Source organism: Notolabrus celidotus, chromosome 7 (genome assembly GCF_009762535.1).
Source record: "Notolabrus celidotus isolate fNotCel1 chromosome 7, fNotCel1.pri, whole genome shotgun sequence".
Classification (NCBI taxonomy): Eukaryota; Metazoa; Chordata; class Actinopteri; order Labriformes; family Labridae; genus Notolabrus; species Notolabrus celidotus.
In genome coordinates this window covers 2,361,110-2,368,231 of record NC_048278.1, presented here as the reverse complement: position 1 = coordinate 2,368,231, position 7,122 = coordinate 2,361,110, and positions in this window count along the sequence as shown.

The following is a 7,122-nucleotide window of genomic DNA, read 5'->3' as shown; positions in this document are numbered from 1 at the left end:
GTGCTCGTGGCGTCTAATTGCTCTGTCGGGAGTTTATCAATGAACACACGTGAATGCCTGCGGACGGGAAAAAGTCAGTTCTCCGTCTCTGTATAAGAACAGGACACACAGCTTACTTGTTGGGCATTCACACACACAGGAACGGTTATAAACAGGGCAGGTAGTCGGATCGAGAGGGTCAGATTAACCATAGACTGTATAAAATAAACGTAATCCTCTTGCTGCTCTGCCTCACGGTGAGTGCGCGCGCCTGTCAGGTACAGGTTCCGTTTGGCGCGCTCCTGCGCAGATGCAGAGATCAGAGAGGAGAGACGTTCACCCGGTCAGTTCCAAACTTTATTGCAGGGCGAAAGTATGGAAAATATCCTACTCTTCTACTCCCTCACAGTCACAGGGATGCGTTCAGGTACCGAAACATGGTACCGTTTGATGTTACGTGAGTCAGTACTCGGTAGTACCGACGCAATTCGGTTGGTAGCTATAAAAGTACCGAATTCGGTACCCATCCCTACTTGGGACGGTCATTGGATTAATAAAATTGAGTGTACACCATGTTTTCCTCTTTTCTGGAACTCCCCAGCTTTTAATTTTAACATTTTACTAAATAGTAATCAAACTAATTTCTCTATGTACTGGGCATTTTTACTTGTGACTTGTGATTAACCGTCTTGAAGTTTTAAAGCCCTGTGAGGAATATTTGATTTGTTATTGAATAGATTTTTTATTTTTTTTTATTGTATCTTTATTTGGAATGGACAGGTAGATACAACAGAAAAAGTCCAGAAAAAACATAACATCATGCATTCTGGAGTAAGAGTCCAAAGAAGGTAAGGTCATAGATCATGGATCAGATTTTGTTCATCCATTATGGTGTCCATGCTTGTCTGATAACTTAAATTTCCCAGCAATTGGGAAAAAGAACCAATAATAGTGGAAACACAATGACCTCATATGGACAGACCGGACAATTTGCCCGGGATAAACTCTGCCACATAAGGCTCACTTATACACTTAAAAAGAACTCGTCATGGAATAGATTAATATGAACAGGGATTTCTCTTTATGACCCATAAAGTGCATCAGAGTCGAGACCGTTTGCAGCGTGCTTTTCAAATTTTTGCAGATTTCCCAGTGAGTAAAAAGAAATCAGGATGCATTCTGGGCTTTTTGTTTTGTTTTGGTCAGAAAACAAAACTTACACATGTCCAGGACAAAACCAGCTAATGTGAGAGGTACCACTTTGTCCACCAGGGGTGCAAAAATCAACACAAACATAAAGTTCCTCACAGGAGCTTTAAGTCACACCACAGCTGCACTCTGGGAAATTATTTGAAGATATAAAAGGATAAGGAAGAAAATGATTTAGTCTCAAAACATAAAATGATTTTGAGGTATCCATATAAACAGTTATTTATCCTGCACCAGTATTAATCAACCTTTATATACCCTTCCTTATTGGTAAGCCACACTTTGATCTGTATGAGCTGCTGGTTCCTGCAAACCTCTGCACTTTTAAAGTCCTCGAGCAGTAAAGACATTTTGACGTCTCACAAAGGAAAAGCAAAGGTATGTAAGTGTTTATTATCAAATGAAACAAAGTGATATTTGAAATAATCAGTGATACCGGTCTGTTAGCTTCCTGCTCAGAGCTTTGATGCTTACTCTATTTCTCTTGACTAAAAGTAATGCACAGTGGATCTTGGACATCTACAAACCACCTGGGCCCGTATGCACGTCCAGCCATTAGCAATGAAAACAGCCGGTTTGTACTAATGGTGAAAAAACAATGGATTAGCGGTATGCATGAGCCAGGTTAACGCCCCAACAAAGCATTACATTTAATGGAGGTAGACCCCACCATTACAGGTGCTAAAGGCAGGATTACTGCACCTGTTAGGCTGTTTAAAGGATGGAGGACATCGTGCTCATGCTTTAAAAAGAAATATGTGAAGACAACAGATATTTAGGGATCAAACGAATCCTTTGGAAAAGTATGACGATGTCGAAATATACAGCTAATTTAGATTTAGGAGACGCAACATAATTCTTAGGTAACCTACCAGCAACACTGTGAAGGGAATCCTACCCGAAGACTCCGTTAACAAGTCCTCATCCTTCACTGGGGGGGGACAGGTGGTCCTCCAGCTGGACCACGTTGGTGGCGGTGCTTGTCGCACAAAGCTGCTTTCATGTTGCTTATTTTATTTTGTAGGTCTTCTACTGAGCGCGCTCAGAAACACCACACGCATTTACCCGGTTCAAGATCTGAAGCCAAACTTTCCCTTTCTCCTTGTTTGTTCTCTTCGCCTCCAGCACTCACAGCCCGGCTCACAACCCCATCCAGATCAACAATCAAGCAGTCGAAATAGTGGATCACTTCAAATATCTCGGACTCACCCTGGACAATAAACTCAACTTTGATCAACACACCACTGACATTCACAAACGCTGCCAACAAAGACTCTCTGCCATCCGCAAACTCAAAGCACTTTCTGTCGCCCCCCACCTTCTACTGTTACTGTACCAAAGCATCATCCAACCCATTCTCCTCTACTGTTCCCCCTGCTACTACAACATGCTAACTGTCTCCAACAAAAACAAACTCACACGCACCACAAACACTGCCACCAAAATCATCCGCCTCCCCACACCCAACCTGTCTGACCTCAACAACAGAGCCATCATACGCAGAGCACGGACTATAACACTGGACCCCCAGTACCCCCTCTACTCGGTCTTCACACTACTCCCCTCCGGTCGCAGGTACAGATCCCCTTACTGTAGGCGAGCCCGGTTTGGCAGAAGCTTCGTCCCATCGGCCATAGCACTGCTAAACAGAATGCCACTGTAATGTGTCCGGTGTGTTTATATGTGTCCGGTGTGCATATATGTGTCCAGTGTGTTCATATGTGTTCGGTGTGTTTTATATGTGCCCAGTGTGTGCATATGTGTCTGGTGTGTATATGTGTGGGATGAGGTGCACCATTGCTGTGAGGCTGGGTGGATGTTTATGGTTATTGTGTTCATACATGTATTCCTGTACAGACAGTGGCAACAAATCTCCTTATTAAGGACAAATAAAGATCTATCTATCTATCAATCTTTCTATCTATCTATCTATCTATCTATCTATCTATCTATCTATCTTTGAGGATTGACTTGCTGATAACAGCTGTTTGTTCATTCTATATTATTCTAATAAAATGTCCATTTCTTCTTCCATTTAAAATTTGGTTTTTATTGTCGGATCTCATTCACATCGGTACCGCTCGCCATGTTTATTGTTGTTTATGCCTGGTAGGCATGCGCAATTCAAATTTGTTTGATCAGGGTTTTCCAGGAGGTTCCCTGGACATATGACATTTTGTACCAGCCCTGTTTCATGGCGCTATTAGTTAATTGGCCAATTATTTGCAGTCGTGCATGCGGCTAACGCTACGGCCAAATGGGCCGTTCCATAACGGTACGTTAACACTAATGGTCCCGTTTGTGTAATGGCTGGGCATGCGTTCGGGCCCTGGTCTATTTTGTTTGGAAAACAAAGACAAGCTTATCAGCAGCAACATGCAGCAACCTCTGTCCACAGACCACTACGACAAACTTCCTCAGAAGACTGCAGCGCCGGAAAACCAACAACTGTCTGCATGTGAATGCTGAAGTTAAAGGCCTGTGTGGGAAAGACACAACTTTACCATTCACTCTAAACAGTGAGCAGAAGCAAGACAACAAAGGGCCAAGGAGCACAGAAACACTATCAAGAAACAGGTGGGCTCTGCATGGTGTAATAAATCTGCTGGTGTTAGTCCTCCCTGGAACTATCTCAGAGCAGAGCTGAAAAGCAAATCATGTCCCAGGGGAAAGTGAGGGAGAATAACAGGCAGAGCACAGCGTGCCGAGATATGTGATGAGACCTCCTGGCCTGGACTGCCTCCCAGGCAGAGCGCCTCTACAACCCCAGAATTGGGTAGGACACAGCTGTGGAGAGCTGCGAAATTGAGGGTTAGCAACAATCCTCCCAAGCAACCGACTGTGAAACTGCAGGAACGATTTGCTCCACTGCTGCAGGACGGCCCAGGACCCGTGATCTGCATCTCGCCAGGACAACCCTCCCTCCTCTGACAGCAGGGTACAGGGTATGTCAAACTGGAAAAGGCTGCAGGAAGGTAAAACATGGGCCTCCGACTCTGAATGTGGAGGCTGCTGATGTAAAGGATGTGCATTAAAAACACCAAGGTACTGTTTGCTCAAGGAGAAGGTCTCTGACTTGGCAGAGAGAAACACCCGCCTGTGGCCGCCTTTCATTGTTTCACAACAAGGACAATAAAGATCTATTCTACATTAATATGATTTTACTTTTAGTACTTAAGTTCAAGTACAATGAGAAAAGTTTTTATACTAAAGGATAGAAAGGATCAGATCATTAAAGTTTTTAATCAAGTCTCTATAGAACCGCCTTCTTTTGCTTTGCACTTTGATATCCGTACTTTACTCAAGTATGGCTTTCAGGTACTTCATCCCCCACTGACCATCAGTCTCTTCTACCAAGGAAGGATGAGACTCTGCAGATATCAGCACAGAGAGAGAAGACACAACAAAGGGCGACATACACCTTCAGGAAGAACCATGTCTGCCCCCGCCTGAGGAGACGTCTGATCAGGAGAGACATGAGAGCTGAAAGGAGGAGGAGAAAATACATCAGTGATCTTCTGATACAGTACGAACCATCCAGACCAATTAGGTGGTCTGGGACAGGACTGCTTTCTGTCCCCAGAGTCAGAACCAAACATGGAGACACTGCGTTCAGTTTTTATTCTGCAAATATCTGAACACACTCTAAGACAACATCAGGTCTTCTGAAACTCTCTTTCTTTCAAATCCAGGCTGAGGACTCCTCTTTTGAAGCTGCTTTTATTAGAATATTTCTGCACAGTAACTTTTGAGCTTGTATTTAAAACTGCCTTGTTGACGTTTGGCTTGTTTTTGTCACAGTCTGCTCACCTCCTCCCCTCTGTCAGTAATTTTCCACTCTCTATGGCTGTTTCCGAAACGACCTGCTACATACTACTTACTAATGTAGTAGGCAGTAGGTATTGCCTACTACATACTGCGTTTGAATTTAGTATGTAGTATGACTGTTCTGTCCGATCTGTCATGCAGCATGCTGAGCCAGACGTCGCTGGATTTCCGGTTTCGGAAAGCGGAAGTAAACAACGGCGAAGCCGATAAATGAAATGCTTATTTAGCATCTATTTATGATTTAAAAAGTTAGGAAGTGGTTTATATGTAATTTGATAACTTTCACAGCACCCAAAAATGGATTCCCCCCTGTCAAAAAATAAGGAAAAAGAAAAAGCAGAACGAGCGCTATGCATTATGGGAAACAGTACGTGAGGCAGACTGGTCCGATGCATACTGAGATATTTTCCTGAATCAGTAGACATCCGGGGAGTTTTGGCATACTGCAGATTTTGCTCTTGTTCACATACTACTTACTACATACTGAATTTTGGACATATCAGTACGTACTGCTAGTATAGTAGGCGGTTTCGGAAACAGCCCTTGCCTCTGCTCCACTCTGCTGGCCAGCCACGCCCCATCATCAGACAACCCGGTTCACCTGCACACTCACCTGCTCCTCATCTGCAATCAAGCCGGTATATAAGCAGCAGCCACTCTCCACTCCTTGCCAGATTGTTCTTTGACCTCATGCAAGACTTTCCAGCGTTCTTCTCCGGACTGATCTCCCGTTGCCGACCCTGCCTGCCCGTGACCATCCCTCCTCGCCGCTTCCCAGGAAAACACCTACGCCTTCTGTCCCTGACTACGAGTTCTGCCTTTCGCCCTTCCGGGGTTCTGTCCACCTGCAGAGTACGAGTGAGTCTGTTCTTCAACTCCCTCCGGGACCTGTCTGTCACCGGTGCTTGATTCGTCAGGCTGTCATCGAGCCCCGAGAGACTCGATTCCCTACCTGTGTTCGAGGTAGAGAGACTATTCACCTGTTGCTCGTGTCTATTGAACTGTTCAATAAAGGTCATTACCAACTGATCTCTTGGCTTCCGATACTGCTTGTGGGTCCTAACTCAACCCGTTACAGTTGTGGTGTCTTCTAGACTTTTTGCTCACTTTTTTGTCTTAATTCTTTTAAGTTGTGTGTGAAGCACTTTGAAGTCGCCTTGTTGCAGAAATGTGCTGTACAAATAAAATTGCCTTGTTTGCCTTTCCTGATATCCTCACTCTATAAAACTGAATGAAGCTACAGAGGTAAAGGTATTCCTTCAATCACAGGTACTGGACACTTGATTGATCATTAACAAGCAGTGGATCTGAGGCATTTTTGCAGCTGTGTTACTGCGATGTCGCCTCTCTTTGCCTTATTAGTGTCGTCCAACCAATAACCAAGAGTCGATGGCGTCTACTGACAGGCCATAAAATAAAACTCATAGAATTCTTGCAACTGTGGAGAAAACTGAGAATACTAATTGTAGCTCAGGACACCCTAATTTGCTCTTTCAATCTTGCAAATTTTGAAACCAATGATTTGGCAAATTGGATAAGAAACACAGCATCCATTTATTATGTCTTAAAGGTTTGTGCTGTGAAACCCACAGGGAGCTCATCCATCACATCAGCTAAAACAAACGAGACTCAACCTCCCTCGTGGGTTACAAAACATGCATGCTAATTCCTTAGTTAGCCAGGTGGACGATGAGGCTATGATGATGAATTCATATGTGATAACATGCGCTCTACTGAAACATAGACTACTGGAGTGGCAGGAAGCTTCATAGTGAGGAGAGCGCAAACAATGTGCAGCAGAATAACAAGAGTTTACACATTTACCTGTAAAGTATTTTATGGGTGATTATGTAATGGTGGTTATTCTCAGAAGATGCTTTGCATAAGACTGAAAGCTGAGTTATCCAGAGAGACATTGTGCATATGTAGCAGACTCAAGATAGTTGCTTGTCAGAAGTCCTGATCTTTGCTTTTATTCTCTAAAGAGAGGGGTACAGGGCAAAATGTAGAATAGAGTTTAAAATCCTTCTTTTAACCTACAAAGCCCTTAATTATCAGGCACCCTCTCATAGTGCCCTATTACCCCTCTAGAACTCTACGCTCCCA